This window comes from Rhinolophus ferrumequinum, chromosome 4 (assembly GCF_004115265.2).
Source record: "Rhinolophus ferrumequinum isolate MPI-CBG mRhiFer1 chromosome 4, mRhiFer1_v1.p, whole genome shotgun sequence".
In the NCBI taxonomy this organism is placed as follows: domain Eukaryota; kingdom Metazoa; phylum Chordata; class Mammalia; order Chiroptera; family Rhinolophidae; genus Rhinolophus; species Rhinolophus ferrumequinum.
The window spans coordinates 87,584,811-87,598,801 of record NC_046287.1 but is presented as its reverse complement, the minus strand read 5'-3'; the positions used below and the strand labels follow the sequence as shown (position 1 = coordinate 87,598,801).

Sequence of the window (13,991 nt, the reverse complement as noted above, 5' to 3'; positions counted from 1 at the left end):
AATGGAAAATTCCAAAAATAAACTATTCATAAATTTTAAGTTGTGTGACGTTCTGAGTAGTGTGATGGAATCTCACGCCATCCTGCTCCATCCTGCCTATAACATGAATCATCCCTTTGTCTAGCATATCTACTCTATTAGTCACCTAGGAGCTGTCTCGTTGATCAGACCAACTGTCGGGGTATCAAGTGCTTGTGTCCAAGTAACCCTTATATTGTGTTTCCCCAAAAATAAGACCTAGCTGGACAATCAGCTCTAATGCGTCCTTTGGAGCAAAAATTAATATAAGATCCGGTCTTATGTTATTATAAGACCCAGGCTTATAGTACAGTAAATAAGAGCGGGTCTCATATTAATTTTTGCTCCAAAAGACGCATTAGAGCTAATTGTCCGGATTGGTCTTATTTTTGAAGAAACAGGGTAGGAGCCTAATGCTGTGTCACAATGCCTACATCATATTCACCTCACTTCGTCTCATCACACAGGCATTGTATCATCTCACATCAGCACAGGTAGGGTGGTACAGTACAATAAGATACATCGAAGGAGACCACATTCACATAACTCTTATTACAGTATATTATAATTGTTCTATTAGTTATTGTTAATCTCTTACTGTGCCTAATTTATAAATTCAACTTTGCCATAGATATGTACGTATAGGAAAAAACATAGTATACATAGGGATTGGTACTACCTGTGATTTCAGGCATCCACTGGGGTTCTTGGAACGTATCCCCCACAGATAAGGGAGGACTATTATACTCAATTTATTGCTATTGAAATATTTAGCAGCAGCCAGAGAGACTCCTCTAAGGCATATACCATTTCTCTGTTTCTCATCGTATTTAGAACAAAATCCACACCCCTCAGCAGGGCCTACAACTCCTTTTGTGACCTGCCCTATCCAATTCTCTAGTCTCATTTCTCACCAACTTCCGGTTACTCATTTGACTTCATATTCGATTATTTCTTTAGGATTGGTTCCTGGAAGTACAACTACTGTATGAAAGATTTGAACATCTTTTTAGACCCCTGAAAGGTAATATAGCAATAGATGAGATTGTAAATTTCATTGCACTCTTAGCAAGACTAGTTGTTAGCACTTATTTTCAATCTTTGTCAATCTGCATGGGAGACTCTGTAATTCAACTTGGTAAAGTTATAGTTTTGTGCACATAATCATATTAATAACTTTATTACCTCAAGGACTTAAAAGTCTCTGTCTTCTCCATGATGCTTAACATAGAGCCTTGCCCACATGTTGAAGAAATGTACTTTTTATTGGCTATGGCAATATTTATTTTAAAATACATTACACTTTGAACACATAGACAGGTGAAGAAAACTAACATAAAGAAGGATCCAAATTATTTTACTTAATGAAAAGTAAGATGGTACTTAGTTCTTAACGTAGTAGACAAAGCATTATTACTATCAGCTAGCAATATCATTTTGTTTATTGAATTTGTCTTTATTGAAATATTGACTTTATTACTTAATGTACCATTTTCACTATAGCACTTTCTAAAATGCTTCTAAATGCTTAGTTTGTAACGTTATGAAAAAAGTTCACTAGATAACTACTTTGAAATAATTTCCTCAGCCCTGCCTTCACCAACGTGCCTAGAACCAGACTGGCCGGCTCACTCCCAGTTTTCTTTTATGTTATCATTACTCTGAAGTCATTCTATAGATAGGGTAATAAGCATTCTGGCATACAGAAAAACAGAATCTGTAAACTATGTGACACAGTTTAGTTGGGGTTGTTCCTCCTTCAGAACTGCATTACGTAATTTAAAAGTGTTTACTCTAGCTCCTTTGGGCTGCCTCCATGGTAGCTGTGCAGTCACAAAGAATCAGGAACAGGTTCAGCCTTATAACAGTCTGTTTAATGTGAACAGTGTCATTTTTTTAAATCATTGTTAAAAAGAACCTTTAAAAACAAAGCTATACTTAATTTCATGTTTTTTAAAAGCATTCTACTTTCAAAACCATGAATACACACAAAGAACAAAGTATTCATAAATGTACACTTACCTAGATGTACTTATCATTATCTAGATGTACTTATTTTAAAACCTATATTCTATAGTATGGATTGACAGTGTGATTTTGACTCAATATAACTATAAATAATTATGCAAAATCACAAAAATATAGAGGTATTAGCCTTTAGGAGAGTATGAATTATTAAAATGGCCTAAGCACTATTTCTATCTCTAAGTCACAAAGGAAGTCTTTCTAAGAGAACATCAAACATGTATAAATTATATCAGCTTTGGGAGAATTTAAAAAGAAACTAGGTTATAAGAAAAGATTATTTAATCTTGGTTACCCAAGGAAAGGTAGCATTTTGAGTTCCTGAAAGAGAGAACTCTTGAGCCCCTTTACCAACTAAATAACTGTACTGGTTTTAAAGAAAAATAATGCAATGTGCACTGTAAAAGTGAGAGAAGAGTCATTTAAATCGTATAGTAATCAAGTGTTGTATCACCTTCAAGGAAACATGCAAATTCTTATAAAATACCTAAAATGTCAATCATCCTTTTGCAATTACTGAGTTTTATGAATAAGCAAGTCCAAGTCAAGATCCTGACATCTAAAAACATAATAGTTCATTTTTAGAAATGTCATTTTGTTTTAATTATGTAACATGAATTTATTATAAAAGTACTTAATAGAATAATCTCTATAGCATTTTGCTTTTTAACTTTGAGAAGTACGGGCATGTCAGTGATGGCCTGGTAACAATGGCCTTGTGAGGTCCAAAGTCAGGAACAATTCAAGGAGGGAACAGAAAAAGCTTTTAGGACCGGATCATTGCCCTGGAGGTACAGCCACTATGGGGTTCCTACCCAGCTTAGGAGAGAAAGGTGTCTGTGTTCAGGAGGCTTGCCCTCCAGGGGAGGGAATGGTCTCACAGGAGAAGGAAAGATTGTGAGACAAAATGCCTACTCAGATTGGCTCAGGATTAGCTCTGCTGTAACAATGAAATGTTCGGGTTTTTATATTTCATCCTAATATCAAAAAGATGTTTATTTGATTTCGTATGTTGAAACATTTTTTAAATATACAATATATTATTTATAAATTGAAGTTAATATGTGTGGCGATTTTAAACACATTGCAGGTTCTTTGAACACTCCTCACTTTAAAGGTAGTCAAATTCCCCTTTCGAGAAAATATATGGCATTAATGATTTGCCTCTAATGAACAGAATCTGATGGAAATGATGCTGCATGACTTCTAAGATTAGGTCAGGTATCATCATAATAGGTGATACAGCTTCATTTGGCTCTCAGTGTTGGGACCCTGGAACCCAGCAACCCTGCTGTGAGGAAGCCCAGACCACAAGGACAGGCTAAGTGTAGGTGTCCTGGCTGACTGCCCCAGCTAAGGTCCCAGCCTTCGGTCAGTCCTAATCGCTAGATGTGCAAGCGAAGAAGCCTTCCAATGATGCAAGCCTCCAGCCTATGAGCTGCCCCAGCTGACGCCAAGTGGATTAGAAACAAGCTGTCCCTACAGAGCCCTACCCAAATTGCACATTCATGAGTAAAGTAATGTTGTTGTTTGAAACCACTAACTTCTGGAGTGGTTTGTTATGTACTTGAGTCCCTGCTTCCAGTAAATGTCTAGCTCAGGTTAGCTGTAACAAGTAGGAGATGGAGGAAGCAAAAGAAAAACCCTTTCCCTCCACTTTTTCTTGTTTCCTTAGTCAGACTGAAATCTTAGCATCTCCTAGTACTGTTAGTAAGTGTGGTTTTTGAACTGCCATTAGGAACAGAAAACACCATCTCGTGAGGACCCAGTCTGTCCAAACTCCTTTTCCTTGAAGGCTTAGTGACTGAGGAGGGAAAAGAGAAAGCTTGATTCCCTCCACTTCTCCTTTCTTTTCCCCTAGGTATCCCTAGTTTCAAAAAATGATGGGAAAGCAAGATTTAATTCTCTCCTGCCCTTATTTCCCTTCTGAGTTAGAATCTTCTGAAAGGTGCTTTTTCACTGAAAGAATACACAGCCTTTTCAATCTTATAAAGGGACCAAACCAGCAACATATTTTCATTCCTTATCAAGTGGGATTTACTAATCAGAGTTATAAACTAGGGACACCATTCTGTCTTTAGTCACTCATCACTGCCTTCCTAGGTTTCTCTGGCTCCTCCCCTTTCCCTAAAGGTGGCCAGTCCCCAGGATTCCCTTCTCAGAATCCTTCTCACTTAACACACTTTCTGGTCCACTTATCCACGCCTGTGGCTTTAGCTAATACCTACATTTTAATGACCCCAAAGAGCCAGACCTTCTGACTCTCCTGGGATAGTTCCCTGATATCTCCACAGGGACAAATTCCAGAGACAAAACAGAGTTCCTCCTCCTGGATCTGAGGCCCACTCTGCCCAGTCCACACCCTAGACCAGAAATTTGAGGATCCCTTGCCCTTGCCCCACACAGCCTGTCAGTTTCCCAGTCCACTGACTCTCTTTAATTACTTTTCTTGAACCTCTCTTTTCTCTATCCCAACTCCCACTAGGTACACAGCAGTGGTCCTAGTCAATTCTTCCATCTCCAGGACCCCACCAGTATAATCTTTTCAAAGACCTGTAATTTTTTTCACACCTGTCCCTGCCTTTCCATTAAAACAATCTTTTCATGGTTCTCCTCTTCCTATGTAGGTTTTAGTCCTAAGGCCTAATAGTCATTTACTCAAAAAACAGAGTAGCTCCTTTAAACGTATATGCAAAATTGTAGTATGGATCTATAGGTACTTTTTTTTTTTCTGGAGAGAGACCACATTACTTTCCATACTTTCTCAAAAAGGTATGTGTACCCCAAAAGGCTAAAAACTTGTAGGCCTCAGACTAAAGTCCAAACCCCTGAGCACAGACTACAAAGCCCTGTATGACCTGGCCATCCCTATCCTTCCAGCTTCCTTTCCTACCCCTTTTCACTCCTTTCACATACCACCCATACTTATCTTAGTTGTGCACTGCAGGACTTTGTACATGCTGATTTGCTTCTCAGCTTGGGAAGCTCTTTCCTTTCTTCTTACTTAGCCTAACTTTTGCCATCCAGGAAACCACCATCTTTCAAGAAACACCTCAGGTCACACTACCTACAGAAAGCTGTGCAGGCTAGACAAGTGGCTGTGAACTCTTGCCTCCCTGAAGCCAGCCTAGCAATTGCTCCTTCTCTTAGCATGTACCTCCTGGGTTTTCAAATTGGGGTGGGGATGGGAGAAAAGAAAACCATAAAGTAAAGCGGGTAAAACAAGCAATGACTGATAATTATTCAGCACTTATACACTGTAAAAGAACCTCCGGCTGTAACATTTTTGTAGTGCTTTCTTGGGAGGGAGAAATTAGGTGGTAAACATGTGATTTATAGTTGCCAGCAGATTTTTGTTAAATCCCCACATACACCTTCCTCTTACAGAATACTGTATAGGAATTTTCAACATCATCCAGTTTTCCTTTATTTTAGACCTACCCATCAAATGGTGTTATGTGTTTAACAAATCCTATAATAAACAAGGCAGTTCTGATATTCTGCAATCTACTCAGAGGAGTGCTGGGTCATTTATCTGAATTACTGTTCCTGGTTGATGCAACACCACCCCAAAATGACAGTCAACCATCATGATGTGTCCGTAAAATTCTCCATCTACGCCGGAAGATGTTCCAAGTTTTTGAGATGAACTGTGTTCAGCTCGTGAAACCTGCTAATGTCTTAAAGCACAGGTTCTAACAGTCAAACGTTTTCCCTTTCAAAAAAGTTGTCTTTTAATTTTTGCATTTAACGCAGCCCTTTGCCCTCCTTGGGCCGGCAGATCTGAGCGAAGTGTATTTCCCTGCTAGTAACGCATCAACTTATAAATAGCGCTCACCGCTCTGAGTCACCAAAACCCCAAGTTTCCCCAAATAGCTCATAAGGACTGCTGGAATCGCATTCCCTGGAGTGGTGACAGACTCCTACCACATACCCGCGGCGCTGGACCGTAGGCCCACTCCTCTGAGCTGGTGCCCGACCACCCGGCGCCCGGCGCCCGGGGAACTTGGGCAAGGCCGCTGATTCCTAGCCAGAAGTCAGGAGTGCAGGACCTACGGTGCGCGCATACGCCGCTCTGGGGATGCAGCCGGACTTGGCCTTGACTGCTCAGGGGCTGTCCCCGCCCCCTCCTGAGACGGGAGCCGCGGGGGGCCGGCACCAGCCTCCGCCCAGCACCACCCGCTCACACAATGGGGCTCATCAAGAGCAGGCGGCCGCGGCTCCTGCTCTGGTCCCAGGCCTCAGACTCCTGGCAGCTGGGGAAGCATCCAGGGGCCAGGGCCGTTAGGAAAACCCCTATCTAACCTCCCTCCACTGCCATACTTCGAAATGGCTGCGTCGCGGGTACCCGGGGCAGTGGAGCAGAGATGGGGGAGGGAGCGGAAGTGCCACCCCCTGCAGTCAGGGGATGGTGACGTCACCGCTACTGTCAGCCTGTAGCGGGGGCGTCTGCCCATCACGTGACCCAGCCCCCCCACTCCTCACCGAATCCCGCGCGCGCTCCCTCCCCCAACCCCAACCCCAACTCCCACCTCTCCCCCGCCCCTTCTCTCCAACTTTCGCCCTCCCAGCTCCAGCACTGCTGTCAACAGCGCCAGCTCCGCCCCCTCCCCCCGCGCCCTGTGTAACCGCCACGGCGGCGCGGCAGGCGCTCGCGCTCAGGTCCGGGGTTCCTGGAGGAGCGTGTCCCCTGTCTCCACCTAGTTCCCCAAATCCCGGCGCGTTGAGTGTGTGGGCACCTTAGCCAGGGTGCTCGGCGGCGTGCGGCGACAGCGCTTTCAGGCTCAGCTGTGCCACAGCAGTCTTAGGACGAGGCGGGGACGCCAGGTCCGAGCTCCGAGGGGGCCAGGCGCGCTCAAGCCGCCTCCGGTCCCTGGTCCGTCTCCATCGGGGGTCGGCCCCCAGGCGGGAGCGACAGCCGGGGACCCGCCCTCTACCCTAGCCTGGCGGCCCGCGCCTCCACGGTGCTCCCGCCTCCGCTCTCCCTGCCGCCTGGGCGGTGCACGCTAGTTCTGCCTGGCTTCGTCTCCAGCCGCGGCGCGGGCACTGGCCGTACCATAGGGGGCCAGGCGCAGACCGCCTCCTTGAACCCCCTCTACCACCCTGCGTGGACTCCTGGGGCTGCATATTTGATGGCTGTCACTGCTGCACCGCGTTCTATTTTACCCCTCAATTCTCTTCTAAAAGTAGAGGCTTGGGGGAGGGAAAAGAAAACCCAGTGTAGAAAGCGGCGGCACAGACTGACCTGTCAACGGCGGAGGAGGAAGACCCCTGGTCAGGGCGAGCTCTGGAGCCCGTGCAGGGACCGGAGCCCTGGGTTCGCGCGGCGCGGCGGCAGCTGTGCCTCAGCCAGGTGTCCCCCCTCGGCAGGGCCCGCGCCACCGCGCCCGCCCCCTCCCCCGGCGCCGCTCTCCCCGCCCCATCGTCAGGGATCAGGGAACCCCCCAGCTCGATTTTTTGTGCAGTTTCAGCAAAGCTCCGAGGAAGTTGGTCCTTTTGTTCCACTATTTATAGATTGCGTCAACATTGCGAAAAGGAGAAGGCGGAGCGGTGGCCCCTCCCCTCCCCCCGCCGGCTCCAGGGAGAGAAAAGCCCCAGCACACGACCTAAGTATACAGCGCGCTAGTCGCCCGCCTGCCCCGGCCTCTTGATCGCCGCTTCCCCCTCCTCCAAGCCCGGCAAGAGCGCTGCCAACCCCATCACGTGCCCGCCCGGGAAAACGAGCTCCCCGGGGCTCTGCGCAGCCCGCCAGGCTCCGTGGCGGCGGCAGCTGTCTCGTTCAGCCATGCACCCAGCTCGTGGGTTCCAGCCGCGGCCCTGGCGTCGCGCAGAGCTTGGGCACCCTCGCCCTAGCCACCCGGCAGGGACCCCTGGGTCCGCGGCTCGTGGGTGTGCTCGCTACTGTTCCGCGCTTCCGCCCTCTTCCTTCTCTCCCGCTTCGGGAGCGCCACCGCCCTGGTCGCGGAGTGAGAGCGCGTTCGGGCCTCGCCTGGGAGCTAGGGGCCGGACTTGTCCCTGGCGCGGCCGATTTCCCAGGAGTTGGGATGCCCGTAGCCCCCCCTCCCGCAGCCCCCGCACGATTGGGTGAGGGCGGGGGACTGGGGATGCGGGGGTGGCTCGCAGCAGCGGGGTGGCTGGCCCTCGGAGCGCGGGAAGCGCGGGGAGGGCGTTCCAAGACGCGCCGCGGAGACGCTCTCCCTCCTCCACAGGTGCAGCAAGGCGTTGCGCGAGTTCACTTACCGCTTCTCGGACCGCTAGGGACCAAAGAGTTTGCAGACCTGAGCCGCAGTGGCGGGAATTTAGTGTTTGAGCAGTTACTGGAAGTTAGATCTGACAAAAACATGCGAACTTTCCTTCAAAATCCGATGACGAAATGATAGGCCCCGCCATACCCCCGAAGTGAAACTGAGCTCCCTGCCGGCCTAGCCTCAGTTCCTGAGCTCGATGTAAACAAGGAGGGCGATAAGTACGAGAGGAAGGCCTTATAACCAAACCAAGGGCAAGTAGCTAGGATGAATGTTAATTTACCGTCGCAGCTTCAGGTCTTTTCCCTTAAGTGACTTATTTAGATCGCAGTTGAACTTTCCAGAGTCGGAATGAAATAATTTAGCCCATCAGATCTCGGGTGGGGGTAAAGGCCAGCTGAGCTGGGGCGAGTGCAGGAAGCGCGTCGGACCTTTCCGGGCAGCTGGACAGTGTGGTAAACAGTCTGGAAGGACTATGTTATTTTGTAAGGGGTTTGGAGAGACTGTTCCCTTGCTCTCACCCTCGTTTGAGCTCAAGTGCAGGCCGGGTAAGGGGGGCGGGACTCTGCACCGGCCCGCGCACCCCAGCCGTGCTTCCTGGCCCGGCGCTGAGCTTGTGCAAACCTAAGAACGCTTTCTCAAGGGCCACACCCGGCAGCAATAAGTTTGCCTCTATCTGAAAAACCTTTCCAGGTTTGGGCCTTTTTTTTACTTTTTTTAAGGGGGAAACCTTAGGCCTTTGAGCCCATCAGTTTAGCAACGTCTGCTTCACTCTCCAATAAAGAGGGAGGCGAGAGGAAGTAAAGCGAACCTGCTGCTCAGTGGTAGTGGTTGCTGAGTTTCCAAAGCGAGGAGCTGAGTGGACCCGCAGCAAATTGGACAGCGCGTTGGTCCCTCACACCTGATGGTCCTCAAAGCCTGGTGCTGGAGCCGGTCTAATTCCTCGGCTCCCGCGCCTTCTCTCGGTTTCCTTGCAGTTTAGTGAACATCCCGGCCACCCCTCTTCCAACCTTTCTACTTTGCCTTGTCGTGTGTCTTTGAAGACACTGCCCGCCTAAGAAGGCAAATTCGTTTCCGCGCCAATTTTTTTCTTACTTCATTCCCCCCCCCAAATTTGTTGCATCAGTAGCTACAAAGCACGTTTCTTTTCAAGAAGAAAACAAGCCAGGGCTTCCTGCAAGGAACAGGGGTGTCCAGGCCTCAGCCTTAGCCGTCTTCACCCCCCCCCGCCCCGCTTCCGGCCGAGCCGTGGTGTCCCCGTCACTTTGTCGGGACACACGCTTTTCACCCCCACTTTTTTCTTCCGCAGTCTTCCCAGCTGCGGAGAGGAGGGAGTGAAAACAAAACGAAAGCACCCGGGGCGCATCAGTCGCAGCCGCTTCCCTGAGCGCGGCCGTGGGAGGCAAATGTCTGGGCTCTGGAGGCGAGGGTGGGCTCCCGAGCTGTACCGAAACCTGGTCCGGGTAGTCCTCGGAGGGCGCCCAGGAACTGCCAGGTGCCCTGTCGCTCCTCCTCCCCCTGGGAAAAGCGAACGCGTATGATAATATACCAGCCCAGAAGGGAAAGTTTGGCCTGGGTCTTGAGTTGTAACTCGAGACTGATTGGGACCCTGCGGAGGGGACGCAGAGGCAAAGAAGTGTGGCGCGAGAGCTAGTGTTGGCCCCCAGCGGAGAGGCCCGAGTGAGCGAGAGCGTGGCGAGGGCGCGCCGAGGCCGCTGGGGACTAGAGGCCCTTGGGATTTTTGCTCCACTGAGGTTGGATAAGCATCCCACCTCCCATCAAAAACCAGAGTTCTAAGCGATACACAGACTTCAGGAATGTCTGGTGACAACCTTCGCGCTAGCCCTCCTCCCTTGCGGTCGTCACTGCAGGGACAAAGGCGGCCTGCGCAGATTTGGACGAGGCGCGGCCGGTGTGGACGGCCTTACTCAGGCCTCAGACTTTTTCAGTTAAGGGGAGGCATGAGAAAATATCAGGAGGTGAAGGTAACTATCACAACCACCCCTCAGGGATGGCAGCCAGCCCCAGTATGGTCAGCTAAAATGAATCCTTGCTTCCCCCACCCTCCCCTGCAGTAAACCAACACTGAAGACTGGCCTGCGATATGGTCGCTCTGTCACTGCAGTGTATTTCGGGTGTTTACAAACGCCCGAAAGGCCCTATTTTACCCTAATAAACAACTCACTTTATTCTGTTTAATGGCACCTTTGTGGTAGCAGTATCTGTGGTTTTGCGCAAGTTTTTAAAAAGTCATTTGATCCTAAATGAGTAGAATGTGGAAACATAGTTTTCTGTGGGAGTAGTTGGGTGCTTTCTCTCACCTAATGCACTGCGCACCCACAGCTGCTGCACCTCTAGCTTTCCAGAAGCGCGTTCGCACTGCGTCCTTTCACTCTTTAAATAGGGAGACTTGGAATTGTGTACTTGTTTGCATCGTTCAGATTCTGTATCGCTGGCTACTTCACCACCAGGATTAAAAATCGGCTGTAATTTTAAAAGATGCAAAATTGAGTTCGGTTAGACGAACCGTGGGAAGGCAGTTTTTCCTGCCAATGTTTTGCCGGTAACAGGCAGTAGTCAATCCCAGAGTAGCTTTGTTCGTTTTTATTCCTTCCCTCTTCACCACAACTGCAAATACCAGGAAGTTCTAACTGTAAAAAAGACGGCTCATTCCACCCAATTTCTGTACACCATGATGAGAGGAATGCTGCAGGTGAAGTAGACCGTTAGGCTATTTCTTTTGGAAAGAGCCTTCTATTTATTTAAAAAGTACTCAGCAAAAGCTGTTTTGACGCAACAGACTGATAAAAATACCTGCTTTCACTATGCTTACCCTTTGGTTTCATATGTGGCCACTGTTCCCATTTTCTTGCAAGTTTTTCCCCTTGTAACTTATTTTTTTGTGTGTGAAAAAGATGTTCCATCAGGTTATCTTGCTAAACTGGGCGTCAATAATTATGAAGTTGGTCTTTTCTCCTACACCCACTTAAACAAAAAGTACACACACGGCTTTGAAAGCCCGTGGTTGTCTTTATTCCACACCCTACTTTTTTCTTTTTTAAATCTCCGCATTCGCAAATGATGTTTTGCCTGGGCTAAGGTCAGACTTCAGTGCCTGAATGTTATCTGCCCCGGCAGCCCGTTGTGCCTTCGAAAGCCCAACCTCGAGCACGCCACTGGAACCCGCACCAGAAACCTCGATTTGGAGTCCAGTTTGGAAACAAATCTGTGCTTTTCGCGGTGAAATGGGAACTTGCCCGAGCGATGCATCTGGCTTTAGATTTTATGGGGAATATGATCTGGAAAGGGGAACGCCTGTTTCAGGCGCGGCAACATGCCCCGCGCGGATCCCCTGGGGCTCCCTCCTGCAAACAGCGCGCGGAGCCTCGACCCGCAGGGCCTCAGCCAACCTCCGGGCGCCCTGCTTTGGGTTAACACCACACCAGTATTCTCTCTTCTCGGTCTCGCCTGGGGTCGCTCTCGGCGGCGGACGGTGCTGTTAGATCAGAGGAGAAAGTTTGAGGCTGAAGATCAGATGTCCTTAAAGGGGCTGGGGAAAAGGAGAGGCTCTTCGCAGTTAGTGCCAAGAACTCGGATACCCCTCACTCGCCGCGAGGCGAAGAAAACTGTCCCGGGGGAGCACAAGTGTTCCCGAGACTTTGCCAAAGTTTGGAAAGTCCGGAGGTAGCGTGGCCCCCCCTACTCCCGCCCAATACCGGGTTATTTCACAATCCCCTCTGGGATGCATTAGGCGTGGACCCAGGCGGCGTGGGGGTGGGCTGAGGTGGGGAGGATGGACCTTCTCTGTTTCCCCGCCCTGTCGTCTGTGGAAATCTTTTAAGGGGTTAAAATGGCGCGGCGGGGTGGGCTTGAGGAGTGACGGGCGGGAGAAGCGGGTGGGGGTTTGGGGTCCCGGCAAGGGTCGGGAAAGCAGGGACCAAGGGGAGGTGTGAGGCGCGAGTTTCTGCTGCTGGGGGCTGGTCCCAAAGACGAAGCCGGCGGGAATGGAGAAGGGGCCCGCAGCAGGGGGTGGGGGGCAAGCAGCGGTTCGTGCACGTCCTGGCCCCCTGGACGGGGTTATGTTAGGAGAGCGCTCTGGCGCGGAGCTCTGGCCGGCGGAGAAGATACTCCCCCTCGGGCTCTCTTCGCTAGCAGGGCTGGGCGGGCGCGGAGGGACGGGCGGTGAGCCACGCCGAGCCCAGGGCGCCGAGGTCGGCAAGTTGCCTTCGGAGCCGGCTACCGCGCTTTTCCAGTCTACGTGGAAAAAAATCACCTAAAAGAGCACCCCTTCGGCGAGCAGCCCGGTGGCCCTGCTGAAGTAGAAAGAAAGGGACTCAGAGAATGAGGGAAACTCAGTTTAGAACTTCCCAGCGTTTCCGAGTTTGTCAAGCGAGTGGGAATCTTGATAGCTCTCGAGTTGCTGCGCCCATTTCCCCTTCCAGAACAAAACTAAAGGAATGTATTTCCAAAGGAAGGGTGAAGTTCAGGCCCCACGTGAAACCCGAACAGCCCCCACCCGCCGACTTCGGGCTCGCTTCTCCGAGGGTGGCAGGGAACGTCCTTTCTGAGCAGCCCTGGGCGCTAAGCGCGGGGCTCGGGGCGCGCTTTGCGCTGGGCTCCGTTGCTGCCCGGGCGTTACAGCAGGAAACGTTTTGTCCCGTTTTTGGTCTCCCAGTCAGAACCTTGGCTGAATCTCGAAATAACTTTTTTGATAGTCCGGAAAAGAAACACGACAAATAGACTCACCACCAGGCTTGCGTCAGAGAACCATTTCCCCTGAACTATAGTGAGATTGGTTTTTTCATTAGTTGCAGGAACTGAATTTTTGATGATTTACCTGCCTGCTGGAGCTCCTGGGTGTATTCTCCTCCCATCTTTTCCCTCTTCATCTGGTTATCAACACCTTTCTCAGTTTTTTTAACGCCCCAGGTACTCTATTTCACCGTATCCATTGTAACATATGTAGCCGCTAGTCTAATTCCGTCTTTATCAATAGTCACTATAAGCCACAGAGTTTGCATAGCTCTCACAAAACGGGTCATGTTTTCGGTTCCTGTGATGCACAGAGATGGAAAAGTTTTGCTTTGCATTTTCTTTTCCCCCCTCCCCCCCCTACAGTGTTCTCCTCCCAGTGACAAGTTCCCTCTCTTCCCAAGCAGTTCGGAATATCTTTAGTGACCTGTTAAGAGAAATTCAGTGTGTGCTGACTCACCTTCACTTTTTTTTCTTCCAGACAGGATTAACACTAAACGATGTAATCAGTTAAACAAAACACATTTTAATATCATTAACACAGATCTCTCCATTAACCCTGGCAATTATGTCACCTCGAAGAAGGAAGTAATAAAAAACGAAATTCTTGAGAATAACATGAAGTTATGGAAGCTATCTATCTGAGGTCCGGGTGCAGAAGAAGGAAGTTTCCGTCTTTCTTTAAAAAGCTCTTACTGATAAACAATTATTAATATGAAATAAAGTGCGTAAAGCTAGCCCTCTCAGGGTGCCTGTACATACTAGGTACTCAATAAATAGTCTCCCTCTCTCCATTTCTTCTTCCCATCCTTGGAAATTTTGGCAGGAGATAAGACTTCCCAGTGGCTAAGGAAATTATGCTCAAACTTTGCTTCTGGTTCATGTAATCTTCACTCACTTAAAAAAAAAAAACTAACAAAATGTATCCAGGGAACTTTAATAGCTTATTAA

The 13,991-nt window shown here is 49.1% G+C and overlaps 1 long non-coding RNA gene across 3 annotated transcripts in view; it reads right to left on the bottom strand.

The window, feature by feature from the left end:
- LOC117021615 (uncharacterized) overlaps nucleotides 1-8,410 on the bottom strand; it is a 68,182-nt gene extending 59,772 nt beyond the window's left edge. For 2 of the 3 annotated variants that reach the window (XR_004422886.1, XR_004422890.1), the window contains exon 1: nucleotides 7,289-7,507. This is a non-coding gene — a long non-coding RNA (uncharacterized LOC117021615). Of the gene's footprint in view, nucleotides 1-7,288; nucleotides 7,508-8,283 lie in introns of those variants that run through there. The other variant, XR_004422887.1, reaches the window with a different exon arrangement.
- Nucleotides 8,411-13,991: the final 5,581 nt, after the last annotated feature.